Below are 14,496 nucleotides of genomic sequence, written 5' to 3' on the forward strand. Positions count from 1 at the left end.
TTTTGCTGTCCATCTTTGGAAGGTCTGAAGTCCTTACATGGACTTTACAAAGGTCTAAAGCACATACATGAAGAAAAAAAAAAAAAAGCACAAAATTGCTTATCCAATAGATCCTGAATAGTAGTAAAATTTCTTTCTCTTATAGATCAACTGAAAGTGGTTGGCTCAGCTAAGCTGAGTGAACCAGGGACTGCCCCGTGGCTCCCACCTGCAGCATTGGCCTCTCTTTCCCCAGGTTCAGCTGAGCAGTCAGCTGCAAGCTTTTGCAACACGCCTTGGCTGGTGCAATAATGATGCTCTTGGAGCCCTCAGCTCGCAAGAGAGGCACAAAAGGCATCAGAAAACAACAGCCCCTCTAAAGCTTAAAACGGAGCTGCTGGTCGACACACTGCCATATGTGCAGCATGTGCCATATTACTGTCTGCTGGACTCGTTTGCCTCAGCTTAAACAGAGAGCCCTATCTGGTGGATCCCATGCTTCTCTGCTGGCAGCCCCGCCACCAGCTGCAGCGTGTGTCCTCGTGTCCAGCTGCGAGCCCTGCCCCTAGGCTTTCACCACGGCCTCCAGCCAGATCTGTGACCTGCCCGCTTCCCACCAGACACCCTGAGCAGCATCACGTTACTGCCCTGTGGTTAATTACCGCCTCAGAAGCACAAAGGCTCTTCTGTGTGTCCCTTAAGACTGCCCCAAATCTCTGAAGACCAAAGCAGGGAAGTAACTAGAGAATGCGCTTTTTTCCTCCTTCCCCCAGATCAAGGCAGTAGCAAGTCCTAACAAATACATAATCCAAGAAAAAGCTACTTGTTTTCTGCTGCTGTTGGCACTCAGAAATAAGCACTAGTTAGCATAAAAATATGGGGGAGGGAGAAGAAAATGGGTAACTCAGACTATTATGCTATTTTCTGTCATCAACAAGTCTGGCTAAATTCTGGATCTTCTCCTGCCTCCTCTTACACCTGGCAACAGCTGACTCCCCACTGTCGAAAAGAGTTGGTGTTTTTGTTTTTGGACATCTTCCATCTCTGTTACTTCCCTATAAATAAATTCCAAGAGCTGTCAGTATGCAACCACCTTTGCTTGGGCTAGGTGGAAGAAAAGGCACTTCTGAAGTAGACGGGAAATGCACCGGTTTTGAAGTACGCTGTTCAGGAAGACTGCGCGCAGGACAAAACAGCACATGCACAAGCATGCCCGCGTTTCAGGTGGTGCTCCAGCCTGGCACTGGTTTTTAAAAGTTCATTGGCTCTGAGCTGCTCTGTGCGAGGTTACGTGAGATAGCATGGAGTTATCCCCCCGTCCCCACTCCCCCAAGCCCTGTGCGAGGCTGCTGCCCCGAGCACCTGGCCCTGCAGCCAAGGCCCCGTCCAGGCTGCTCCTGCTGCAGCCTTGCCCTCCTTGTGCCTTGCCTTCCAGCTCCGCTCGCCCCATTATTTTTCTCCTCCGTGTGCTGCTCACCGTGGCTTTTCCTTTCCCAGTTTTTGGCACATCCTTGTGTCGCTGCAGCACCCTGTGGCGTGTGTGCCTTTCCTGCTCCCGTGTGCGTGACCCGAGGGGTGGGGGGAGCACGTGTTCTGTTTCCTCAACCTCTGACACAGAAAAAAAATAGTGGTGGTGGGGCTGGGTAATGAATGAGCATACGGACAATGCATCTGGAACTACAATTACTGGTAAGCTGTCCCTTAAGTGTGATTACTGGTATGTACAGATTCACACCACAGCTATCAGCAACAATATCCTCTAGGGTTTGATACTCAGCTTCTCTAGAAGAGATGTCCCGTGACTCTTGCTTGTAAAATGCAGGCTTTTCACGGTGGTAATGACATACTTGGCAAAAGCTACTCTGCAGAGGTATGGAAGAGAAATATTTTAGCTACTAGGGTCCTGACCTCAAATGTTAGAGGTATTTCCATAGCTCATTGCCTCATTTAGGTCAGCTTCTCTTGGGTCCCATCTGCTGTGCTGGAACATCTCAGGACCTAGCACACATAAAGGGTGGAAATTTATGTGTGACTTGATCACCCATACTAAATATGTTTTTCTTCAGTGCTTGACAAGTGGTTAGACACTTGAGGAAAGATGCAAGGAAGATCAGAGTTCAGTGCTAAGAGCTCCAGAGTCCAGGACTGAGCACAGAGACTGACCAGGCAATTGCACTGCAGATACTACTTTTACTCTGAACTATAAGCATTTGTGCAGGATACATTTTTTTTTTCCTCAAGCACTGGAGACCTCTTTCCTCAGGCAGCAGTGGTGGGAACATGCCTGTTACAAAACAAACTGCTGCGCATACAGTCAATTCTTTTCCTTTATTTTCTTTTTGTGGTTTTGACTCTTTAGGTGAGAATTTTAACAGGGATGAGGAAGCAGCGCTGGAGCAGCATATCTCAAAAAAGCAAACAAGTGAGGCACAACCCAGCCAGTTCTCAGGGCAGCTGGGAACTCCACCATGAGGCTGGGGCTGTGTGGAGCACTCAGCCTGATGGCAGCTGGGAGGAGACTGGGTATGAATGCAGCCTGAATGCAGCTCCTAAAACCATAACACATCTGTAGCTCCACTGCTCACAGTCCAAATGTACATGGACTCAGAGAAAGGTAATAACCAAGGGCAATATCCTCATGTTTCTTTTTTCCTCTTGCCATGAGGGATAGTCAGGCTTCTTGCATTCCTTTTCTGTAGTTCATATACAGATGAACTGCTCAGATGAATCAAATAGTTTTGCTAAACTGAGCCAGGACTGAGCACTTTGGTGAAAAGCACACAACTTATCGGCCAGTAGATGACGCGACGCATCAGATTCCACATGCCTGTGTTTGGTGTTCCTCCATTTGGGATTGTTCCTCCATAAGGGCTGTCTCTCTTTCATATGAGATATTCACCAACTATATTAGATTAGAATGAGTCTGCCTATATACTGTATGTATATGCAAGCAGGCAGTTACTGCCAACAGGAACTAGGATGTTGCAGTTTGAACAACATGCTGGAGCACCCATTCATTTCTTTCCCATGACTCACAGCAGTAAATGCAGTAAGAAACAGATGAGTGTGATCCTCATACAGCCTGAGGCAGAAAGCTGCCAGTGCTGCCATATACCAGATAATCCTAATTATAGACACTGCTGGAAGTGCTGCACACCTTTAGTGTCCTTCTCGAACAGAGTGGCAAGAATATGCTGACATGTACACCCTTAACAGTGTAATTGAGGAGCCACAGGGCCAGAAAAATACATGCCTCCCGAAGATGAGAGAAGTGTAGTTTTTTTCTTTTTCTTTTTCTTTTTCTTTTTTTCTTTCTTTTTCTTTTTCTTTTTCTTTTTCTTTTTCTTTTTCTTTTTCTTTTTCTTTTTCTTTTTCTTTTTCTTTTTCTTTTTCTTTTTCTTTTTCTTTTTCTTTTTCTTTTTCTTTTTCTTTTTCTTTTTCTTTTTCTTTTTCTTTTTCTTTTCTTTTTCTTTTTCTTTTTCTTTTTCTTTTTCTTTTTCTTTTTCTTTTTCTTTTTCTTTTTCTTTTTCTTTTTCTTTTTCTTTTTCTTTTTCTTTTTCTTTTTCTTTTTCTTTTTCTTTTTCTTTTTCTTTTTCTTTTTCTTTTTCTTTTTCTTTTTTTTTCCTTTTCCTTTTTCTTTTTCTTTTTTTTCCTTTTCCTTTTTCTTTTTCTTTTTTTCCTTTTCCTTTTCCTTTTCCTTTTCCTTTTCCTTTTCCTTTTCCTTTTCCTTTTCCTTTTCCTTTTCCTTTTCCTTTTCCTTTTCCTTTTCCTTTTCCTTTTCCTTTTCCTTTTCCTTTTCCTTTTCCTCTTTCTCTTTTTCTTTCTTTCTCTTTCTCTTTCTCTTTCTCTTTCTCTTTCTCTTTCTCTTTCTCTTTCTCTTTCTCTTTCTCTTTCTCTTTCTCTTTCTCTTTCTCTTTCTCTTTCTCTTTCTCTTTCTCTTTCTCTTTCTCTTTCTCTTTCTCTTTCTTTTTCTTTTTCTTTTTCTTTTTTTTTCCTTCTTTATTTTCACTTTCTATCACCCATGCTAATGAATACCTATAGAGCTTATTACCAGTCTTGCAGAATTAAGAAAATCACTGCCATGTGCAAGCACAATCACTATAGTGTTGGCTCCAAAATAAGAGCAGATTGAAAAGAGACAGTTATTTTGAAGTGAAACTTGGAGCCTGCTTCTTGTTGACAGTTCCAGAGACTGAGGAGGAAGAAGAGAAGGGCAAAGACCGAGAGAGGAACAGAGTCTGAGTCTGGCCAACTGAGCATAGCTCTGAGCCAGGTCAGGTCATTCTAACCTTTTCTGAGTGTTTTTTTTTTTTTTTTTTTTTTTTTTACCCTTCCTTTCCTTTTAGAATCAGGTCCCAAATACGAGAGCTTAGTGTCAAAAGGTAATAATGGCTTTGGTACTTTTCTGAAGGCTCTGCTCTGTAAATGTTCCCTAACTGTGAAAGTCAACTGAACTTTCAAACGCTGCCAGAAGAGTAGGCTGCAGAACTTATAAGCTTGCACAGGCCATGCATTTGCTGAAGGACAGGCAATCATGGGACAGAGAAGTGTGTTCACAGCAATTCTCAGACTTCATCTGTAATATCATGCTTGTTAAATAAATATGCTTAAAAATGCCTCTCAAGGGCTTTAGGATGTCTACAAAATCACTCATGTAGCTCCTCAGACTATTTTTTGCATTATGATTATGTATAAGAGGCTCCAGCTGAGACTGAGCTGACCTGAACTAACAATGCAAGACATAAAATATTACTTCTTGGTGCCAGAGAGAGAGAAAAAAAGAAAGGTTGTGTGTGTTTGGTTTTTTTTTGACAAAAAAAAAAAAAAAACTTGAGTGCCTTCAGGTTGCAGTAGAATCTCATTTTAAGGAGGCAACAGGCCAAACTAAGAATTATTTCTGCAGAAATAGCTTGTAATTTCCTTCCATCAGTTCTTAAAACATGTTACATTTGCAGGCTTCATCCTCCCTTTCCATTCTATCGCAGATATAACTGAGACCCACACTGCAGAAGAACTATCAGATGAATAAATTTTACACCATTGTAAGGTTTTCTCTAGGAGAGAAGTGTGCCAGTCCAAGCTTTAAATTGGCATTAACCTTGTCCTTTTCTTTCCATTAACTAATTTACAGTAACAAAACACAACAACAACAACAGCAAAACAAGCCAGAGGATTTAGTACATTGTGGGTGGCATCTGATGTAATTAAAAAGCTAGTTCAACCGAAAACCACAATGGTTTCTGTCATTCCTCCTGGAAATAGTTCTTGGGGAACTTTTCCAATGAAAAAATATTTACCAGAGGATAGCTACTATTAAAAAAAAAAAAAAAAAAAAAAGTAGGAATTAGGTGAAAGAATCTCTATTCCAAAGTGCTTTCGTGAACTAAAATAGTTTTCCTTTTTCAGATGAATATCATCTGCTTCTATCTGGTAGACATGAAGTACAAAAGATACTTCATGCATTCCCTCTACACATTATTTCCTTACATTCCCTTTCCTACATGATGGTGTTGGACTATCTTCCTGGTAAATAAACCAGATCTACTTTATCTTCCTTTTCCTGTCCCCTTACTATACAAAGAGTTCCAGTACCTCACCTTCCGGTAAATTGGAGGCACCAGAGCAGTTTTCTCCTTCTGGTACCCCTCTGTTAGAGCGAAAAGTGCCCGCCTCAGATATGGCCATCCATGTAGAAATGGCCCCAGTGAGGAATCCCTGCTCTCAGGAGACCAGATCTGTGGCTTGCCATGAGTCAAGTCCTGGTGCTGAAGAAGGGCTTTGCCTCCTACATTCATGTGTAGATTTACTCAAAAAAATGGAGCATATGTACAGAAAGCCAGGAAAACATTCACTTAATAACAGTTTTAATTATTCAGCGCCTTTAGTTAAGTGCCTGGTTGACTGGCAGGTTTATCACTGGCTGGAGAAAGCTTGTCTAATGCTGAACCTCTCATTCAGCCAGACAAAGCTGCGGCAGACAGCACATTTAGCTACTCCCATGTGGGCAGGTAGACAGTTCCCGTGCTCGTAGAAAATGCTTGATGACAGCACACGTAGCAGGTTGCTGAAACACAAGCTTCTCTGTGTGTTCAAAGATGTGTACACGAGTGTACACGAATGCAGACGAATATGTACACGTTTCAAATTTGTCAAGGACATTTTTAATTTGAACAGGGAGAGACGAGGTCATGAGAGCCATTACAGCTTATTCCAGTGCATTAGATGAGGTTATTTGCAATGTGTTGTGTATTTGGCATACCAGTTTTCTTTTGAACCTCCAAGATTAAAAAGAAAAGAAATAATAGCTAAAAATAAAAGATAAAACTAAAACAACAACAACAAAAAAGCTTTCCCTAGTTTTATTTTAAATAATTCAGAAACTATTGCAAAATTTGCAGTTTACCAAAATCCAGAAAGCTTCTGTAAGTCTTGAGATACAGTAAGTCACTGGAATTCCTTCATTATTAGCAATAAATGACTTTTTGGTATTTAATAAAGACAGAGTTCCCCAGGTATCAGCCATCCAGGCATCTGTCTTCTTAGTGGTAACAGCACAATAAAAAGGATAGGGACCAGAGAAACCAAGCGATCCTGATAGATGAAGATATCAACTTTCTGGGTTAAAGTCATGCACAATAGATGAAGGAGCAGTGATATTTTCTTACCATGAATCTGGACAATACTGTTAAAATTTGAGCATTTATTTTCAACATGAAAGACAAAAATGGGGGTATTAAATACGTTCTTTCCCCATGGCAATTCACTCTTGTCACCCAGTGTAGTATACACTGTCTTCCTAGAACTGAGAGATGAGTTTTGACTGTAAATTATTCGAGTAGCCCTGAACAGAGGCTTCTGGCAGTGAAGGCAGCAGATCCTTTTTCTGTACCCAGAACTTATCAGAGAAAATCTCACCCAACAGATCTAAATCTGCTTTCCCTGTTGCTAATCAAATATGACACACCATCAAAGAATTAGCAGAAACTGCTGATTTCATGAAACATTAAGGAGGGCGTGGGGGGGGGGGGGGGGAACAGCTGAAAGCTACAGAGCAAGCTCCACAGTTAGCAAGAATTACATCTCCCATGTTCTGTTATTGAAAAATAAGGTATGTAACAGCATGAGACATGCACTGGAAACATTTTCCCATGTGTTTACTGCTCTGAAGCACAGAAGCATTGCTGACAGAAAAATGGGTAAAGCTTTAAAGCAAGTGTAAATGTAGATTTTAAGCGCATCTGACTTAAAGTTTGTTTTTGCATGTAATATAGATTTTTTTCCCCACTTTGTACTTCTTGATTAAAGAGAGCATTTTTTCCTAGCATGAAGCAGGAAGTTTGGTAGCAGAAAGCAGAAGTGTGCTACTCAACATGGATGTGTTTAGTCCCCACAAATTTTATGGTATCTGTCTCACAGTGGTAAAGGCAACCAAAGTTAATAACCCATAGAGAATGAGGAAGATATATTTATAGAAAAGGACTTAAACTATATTTTAAGGTTTTAAAAAGAAGATCCTAGAAGCTTGCAAAAGCAATTAAAATATTTTTTTAATGAAGGAGGGACTAAAATTTGAAAGCTTTTCTGTGTTCTGTGGTGTAGCAAGATCACAAAATGTGGTGTGGTATGGTCACTTACTGTCCTCCTTTTCTTTTTTTTTTATTTCCCTCAAGCTGCCACCAAGGGACTGCCTGGACCATCACTACACATGTTTTTCCAAGAGCATACACATTTCAGTCATTCCAACAAAGACTGAACCAGCAGCAGCACCAGGGGAAGACTCTTGCCATGAACAGCTGGAGAAGATGTTCCAAAAACAAGAAGTGGCATACTGTGACAGCCCCAGGAGCAGCAAGTCGCTGTGCAGAAGGAACCTGTTGGTTTGCAGGGAATAACAGTGGCTTCAGCACGAGGAAACAACAGAACGAGATGTTTGTCCAAGCAAAACCCTTTCCTTTTGGTTCTTTCTTTCGATATGGAGCACCCCGTCCACAGCATCTGAGCCCCTCTGTAAATCAAATGCTGTGTCCTAAATCATTCAGAGGAAAGCAAACCTCCCCAAACTGCAGTTTGCTGGCTCCAGGCAGAAGAGTGATAAAAGCTACAAAAAGTATTGTTATGCTGTTCAGAATTATACAATCACAAGCCCCAGGGGTCTTTGCTTTAGAAGTTTCCTGTTTGCAGTAAATCTCAAAATACTAAATAGTAACAGCACTCTGCTGACACAGGAATTGAAACAATTTGGTGATGTTTCTCTGAGCCCTTTGACTTACTGACCTCAACATACTTCTGTCTTACAAATACAAACCTGTGAGACATCACTCTAGTTTTCCTGGATTGTCAAACCAGTCACAAATTTCCAATTAACCTGTTGACCTAGCACTTGCAGATGGGATTGATTTGCTGATAAAGGCTTTGTCTGGGACAGACAGGAGTTATCTTGTGGGACCACATGCAAGTGTTAGTGCTAATACCGCACTCATTCCTTGTACGGATAAATTACAGCTCTGGGCAGCACTGTGAGAGAGGAATGCTTGTTATCTATTATCTATAACTAACCATGAGCATTCTGGATACTTTTTGTGGTACTGCCACACAACAAGGTATCTTGTCTTCCGCCAGCAGTGAGGGGTAAGCACTATTGTACTGCAAAGATTCAAATGCCAACAAAAGCAAATGACACTGTTACTGGCTTACCCTGACAAAGGTTTGCTCAGTAAGTGTAAAATCCTCCTCATGCTCTGAATTACCTGTAGCCCCTCTTTGGGATTATTTAATAGTTAGATCTTCCCAGGTGATGCAGAAACAGGACTTTTTCTTGTGAGTAGTTGCTCAGAATTTGACACCTTCATCACCAATACAGTTCGGAGCAGCAATTAAAAAAGGGCAATGTATCTATTTGGCACATATGCTAGGCCAGGAGTTGCATTAAACAAGGGCAGTATATACACACAATGCAGCATGCTCTGCTGTGGGGGGGGTGCATAACAGGCCCCAGGAAAAGGGCATCCCTGCGTACGAGTGCCTCGGCATTCACATGATAGCCAGAATTCCCAAATATACAGATTGCAGAAATTTGGGTTGGCAAGGGACTCTGCAAGTTTTGGTGTCCTAACCAGGGCTCAATGTCTCAGGAGTAAAGTCAAATTGCTTAAGAAGATACAAAGTCACCCCAGCATTACAGGATAGAAATCCAGATTATTTGGAAAAAGGAGTTGCTTTATTTTTTAAAAATGAAGCATACCATGATGCCATCTGTTTCAGTGGTCTTTTTTCATCTATATTTTCAGCTTGGTGCAGATTTATGTGCTGATGACTGGGACTTTAACACAGAAATCCTAAAGATGGTGTTAACAGACACACAGCTTCTGAGTTCAGTATAAATGGAAGCAATTTAACAGCTAAGAAGGCGTTTGTGAATGGGGCTAGGATGATGAACAGGATATTCTGCAGAACAGCTGACTACACATGGAAACTGCAATGGACTGCTGAACTAGTTCATCCTTGAGATAGAAGATGGACTTTGCACACTGCCTAGAGAGACATTGCTGAACCATACTTGCAGTAGGCTCAGCTGCAGTTACAGAAGCAGCTCCTGTCCCCCACAGCCAACCCCGTCCCCTACAGTGCTGCTGGCTATGGCTCTGCAGATGCTTCCTGGCAGAACTAAAGCAAGCACTTTCTGTCTCCTTTGTTCTCTGGCCTCCTCCCCCTGCCATCTTCTCCCCCAGTTCTGGTAGTTGCAAAGTTTGTGAAACTGCTTCTAAAGCCACAAGTTAACCAAACCAAGGAACTGATGAAGGTTAAAAATAACTATGTTAAAAAGAAGAAAAAAAGAGGGAAAGGGAAGGGAAGGGAAGGGAAGGGAAAGGGAAAGGGAAAGGGAAAGGGAAAGGGAAAGGGAAAGGGAAAGGGAAAGGGAAAGGGAAAGGGAAAGGGAAAGGGAAAGGGAAAGGGAAAGGGAAAGGGAAAGGGAAAGGGAAAGGGAAAGGGAAAGGGAAGGGAAAAGGGAAAAGGGAAAAGGGAAAAGGGAAAAGGGAAAAGGGAAAAGGGAAAAGGGAAAAGGGAAAGGGAAAGGGAAAGGGAAAGGGAAAGGGAAAGGGAAAGGGAAAGGGAAAGGGAAAGGGAAAGGGAAAGGAAAAGGGAAAGGAAAAGGAAAAGGAAAAGGAAAAGGAAAAGGAAAAGGAAAAGGAAAAGGAAAAGGAAAAGGAAAAGGAAAAGGAAAAGGAAAAGGAAAAGGAAAAGGAAAAGGAAAAGGAAAAGGAAAAGGAAAAGGAAAAGGAAAAGGAAAAGGAAAAGGAAAGGAAAAGGAGCAGTTTTAGTTCAGAGACAAACATCCAAGGGCTCACAGCTTCCATAGTGGAGATGGCTGAATTGAAAACACATTCTTTACAGTCCTACCATTGCTTCCAGCCTAACATGTAAATTGATGATGACTTCAGCTTATATTATGAAGTGAGGAGAATAAGGAGCAGATACATGCTCCCGTTGGCTGCTCCTGCAGTGCCGAGGACAGTAGCCACAGACAAAAAGGCTGGAGGGAGGAAATCAACCACTAGAGCTGAAGTTCCTTGTGATGGTGAGTCAGCAACCTTGGGCTTTAAGTAGCAGTATGATTCTGATTCAATTTCTCACTTTTTTGTTCTTTTCAGAAATATCAATATTAAAATTAAATATCAAATTCTGGAGTGCAATTCCATGGCAAAAGTTTGTGGAACAAGCCAGAAGACTTGCTCAGTAAATTGGGTAGGAGTCTGTAGCTGTTTGCTTCTGCAAGTTGTATTTCCTAACACTTAAGAATAATTCTGATTTGGTGCTGGGTAGCTTTTACCAGAGTTTTTCATCCCTTTAGAACATGAAACCAAATTCATCTTAAGCCACCCAGTATTCATGATCTCTGTTCTAACACCTATACTTTCAATAACAATAATGAAGTGACTATTCTTCCTCACTCTCATAATTAGGACTCTCATTCTATGATTTTCATACAATTAGTTTTTTTTACAGACTTCTGTCAGTTAAACTTTGCTGAGGCATCTGAAGTTACTGTCAGTCACCAACACAGGCAGGTCAGCAAAATCTCCTTGTGGAGACACCCTTACATTGGTGTGACTGGCTTCTGGAAAGGGGGAAAGCAAAATAAATAGATAAATAAATAAAAATTACATTATCGTTACCAGATATAACATTGCCAGTATAGCTGGGCATATGCTGTGATCATTTTCCCGGCACTGTTATGCTTGTGACAAGACACCCAGTGTAGACAGAGCTTTCCGTTAAGCACCAGAAAAGCTTTTGTTAAGTAGCATGTACACCCTTTAGTACAGACTGATGCTTTTAATATATTAGAGTATACCTGTTTTTTTTTTTTTTTGTGAACATCAACTATTTTTTGCATACACACAAAGAAAGAAATCCCAAAATAAGAGCTCTTGCTTTTATCCAGAATGTAAAAGTTTTATTAACTTGCCAAAGCTAACTGATTTTTTATAGAAAAATTAGTGACACCACTAATGTATTTAACGCCTCAGATCTTATTCTTGGGAATACAGCTCAAAACCAAGCTTTTCCTAATGCACGCTAAGCAATGACATCAGTTAATCGTTGTCTGAAGCCATATAATTAAAGAGAAAGTCCTTCACTAAATAATTCCAGTACATTTATGACAATAAGCTGTTTTTAATTCTGTAAACTAAACCTGCTTTGACAATGTCTCCAGATTTCCCTCTGCTGGGAAAATGGTAACATTGCTCACCAGAAATAAACCATCCCCATCTGTTTGCAACAGTTTTGTATGGAACACTGTTTATATATATAAATATATGTTATATAAAGTTTATAAATGTTGGCAGAAAGTACAACTTCCTTGTGCATCAGACTGATGAGATATGACATTCATGTCCCTGACGACAGCTTAAGTGGCCTTGGTCATTTCAGTCTCCCAGGATGATGAGAGCCTAAGAGAAGACATAGCGGAAGGGTGTGGAGAGAGACATCTCCACGCAGCTATCTCTTTGGGAATTTTAGCTTTATGTTTTCATACAGGTGTAGTCTGAGCTACTGCACAGTATACCACTAATCCCTTACTGTCATGACCACAGCTTCCAGTCTTCCCTGTTTCCAGATCTCCCAAGGATAACTACTTGCTCTCAAGGCCTCTTTATTTATGCACATTCATGTCAGCAGAACTGGCATCAGCAGCGCTGGCTTTCATTCCAGTTAAAGTAATTCACTGCTAGTACAAGAGGGTAACATTACACATCAAAGGATTGACTGAGCTAGAAAAAATTGAACAGGCTAGGTCCTGTTCAGCTCACTGCAGCTACACAGAGCAGGGTAAAAAGGCACAGTATTCATCCTCATGATATGCATTTGCTTGCTGTGTTGGAGAACAGGGTAGTTAATGAATTCTGCCTCAGGAGTCTTCCAATTTTTTTCAATCACTATGGCCTTGAAGGATGACATGTTAGAGAATATAACTCTCTGTGGATGAAGAAGTAGCTTGCAGAGTTTAACAAAGCCAATTTAACAGCTCCCATTTAGAAAAACTATACAGAAACTCATTGCTCCCATGTTAGAAAAAAATAGCTATGCTCTGGATATGAGCTGGGAAGTTGCTATGTTAAATATTACATTACATGTTTTTCATGAGAGATAATATTTTGCTTCCCCTTACTTAGCAGTCTTTTTCAGATAAACATTTTTCCCCTACTCTTGCATTTTCTATAGGAAAAAAAACAAACCAAAACAAAAGAAAATAGAACAGGAAGACAACTGACACTATTCTTATTCCAAAGAGGTCAGCATTTGTGGCTCTACCTTGCACTGGCACCAGCCAGAAAGTTCCTCTGCAGGTCCAGATCCCCGTCTACACTGTGGTCCTGCTCTGCTGAATGCAGACTGCATTTTCATTGCTTGGAGATTATTTTAATATTCATGCATATGAACAGCGTTGTGCTAACACAACTAGGTACAAATTTGACTCAGATATCATCACATTACAGAACATTTCTTCAGTAGTTACATACTAGTATAATTTTCCCATGGTATTGCAGTTGCCTTCACACCAGTAACAGAGCTTTCATTTACAGCATGCTGTGTTTGACTCCAGGATATGGATCTATTTGTTCTTACCTGGACTGCAGCCTGTTGCAGAACTATAATACTCCAAATAATGCACACAGAAACCACTATTTTCAGCTAATGCTTTCTATTAGATCCCATATAGTATACCCCCGCCCTTCTTTGATGTATGCATTTTATATACTCAGATTCATTTTCGGATGAATCTAATATGGGCTCTAATTCTTCTCAACTTCCTGGGAGAATTCATCTTTCACAAAACTAGAAGGGCGAAAACTAAAACAAAACTAGTTCAAACAAAACTCCCACCCCTGATTCACTACCCTGTCACACACAGCTGGTCAACAGCAAATTTCTTCCTATTTCTGAGGTTACGTTAACTTTCATGGGTTATTCAATCTTTAGTCATCCTCATCAGATCTTTTGTGGGGTTTACAGCTTGGACATCTTGTTCAGGCAGACAAGAGTTTGCTCAACGTATTCAGTTGGTTACAGAGTGATAACCAGTGTCAATACCTATCCACCTGAGCTGAGTTCATAGCAGTTTCTGATAAAGGATTGTATTTTACAGCCAGACACACCCACAAAATCCTCAGAATTGGCACTACACAGTTTGCTCTGGGTATAAAATGGTCACCTTATCTAGGGCTCCTCCTTAAGCTGAAATATTGCTGCTAGATATTTACAGGTATGTTTACTTTTACCTGCCTTATGGGTGGACTTTACAGTCCATTGTCAAAAATCACAATGGCAGTGTCACAGTATGTTTCTGCAGTATGTGAAAAAAGCTATCGTGGTAATCTTCCTGTCAAAAGAACTGACTGGAAAGCAGGGAATTGAAAGCATTACCAAGTGCTGTGGCATGTACTCAGAGATTATTCTATTTTATTCTACAATTAAAGGCTGAAGAACATTCAGTTCAGTCCAAGACAACAAGCCTTTGGTCAGGTTTTCTGTAGCAACATTTAGCTGACAAGCCTTTAATTGACACTGTGGATAAAACTCCAGACATATTTTTTTGCTCTGCATGTATCCTTAAAGCCTATGTTCTGTCACTTTTATTATGTTTGATACAAAACAATTAGGTCCCAGAATGTTTCCACTGTAATCCACAGCCCTGCGTCTTGCCCAGGAATGCTGTGGTACGCCACCAGCAGTTAGGGTGAAGTGTGGCAATCTGCGACTGTTGTGCTTGCATCCCAACGCTTGTTCTCAGACTCCTATTTAAAGCTACTGAAAAGTACATTGTTTTATTGTTGCCTCATGTTCTAGAAAGCACTCTGCCATTTGAAAAGGAGAAAATCATTCTTCCTGCCCTTGGATGGATAAGGCAGAATAAACCTGAGTGTATCTGGGATGTCTAGTTAAGTTTTATTGCAGTCACATTTCCATTTTCTGCATTGCTGGGTGACACTGGAAGTAGGGATGATCAAGTTC

General features: G+C 40.8%; 1 long non-coding RNA gene across 1 annotated transcript; it reads left to right on the top strand.

Moving 5' to 3' along the window:
* The first annotated feature begins 2,134 nt into the window (after positions 1–2,134).
* LOC310889007 lies at positions 2,135–9,966 on the top strand. Its single transcript, XR_014576314.1, has 2 exons — positions 2,135–2,593; positions 7,650–9,966. It is a non-coding gene; the product is annotated as an uncharacterized lncRNA (long non-coding RNA).
* Positions 9,967–14,496: the final 4,530 nt, after the last annotated feature.

The sequence above is a fragment of the Anser anser genome, assembly GCF_964211835.1.
Source record: "Anser anser genome assembly, chromosome: Z".
NCBI lineage: Eukaryota > Metazoa > Chordata > Aves > Anseriformes > Anatidae > Anser > Anser anser.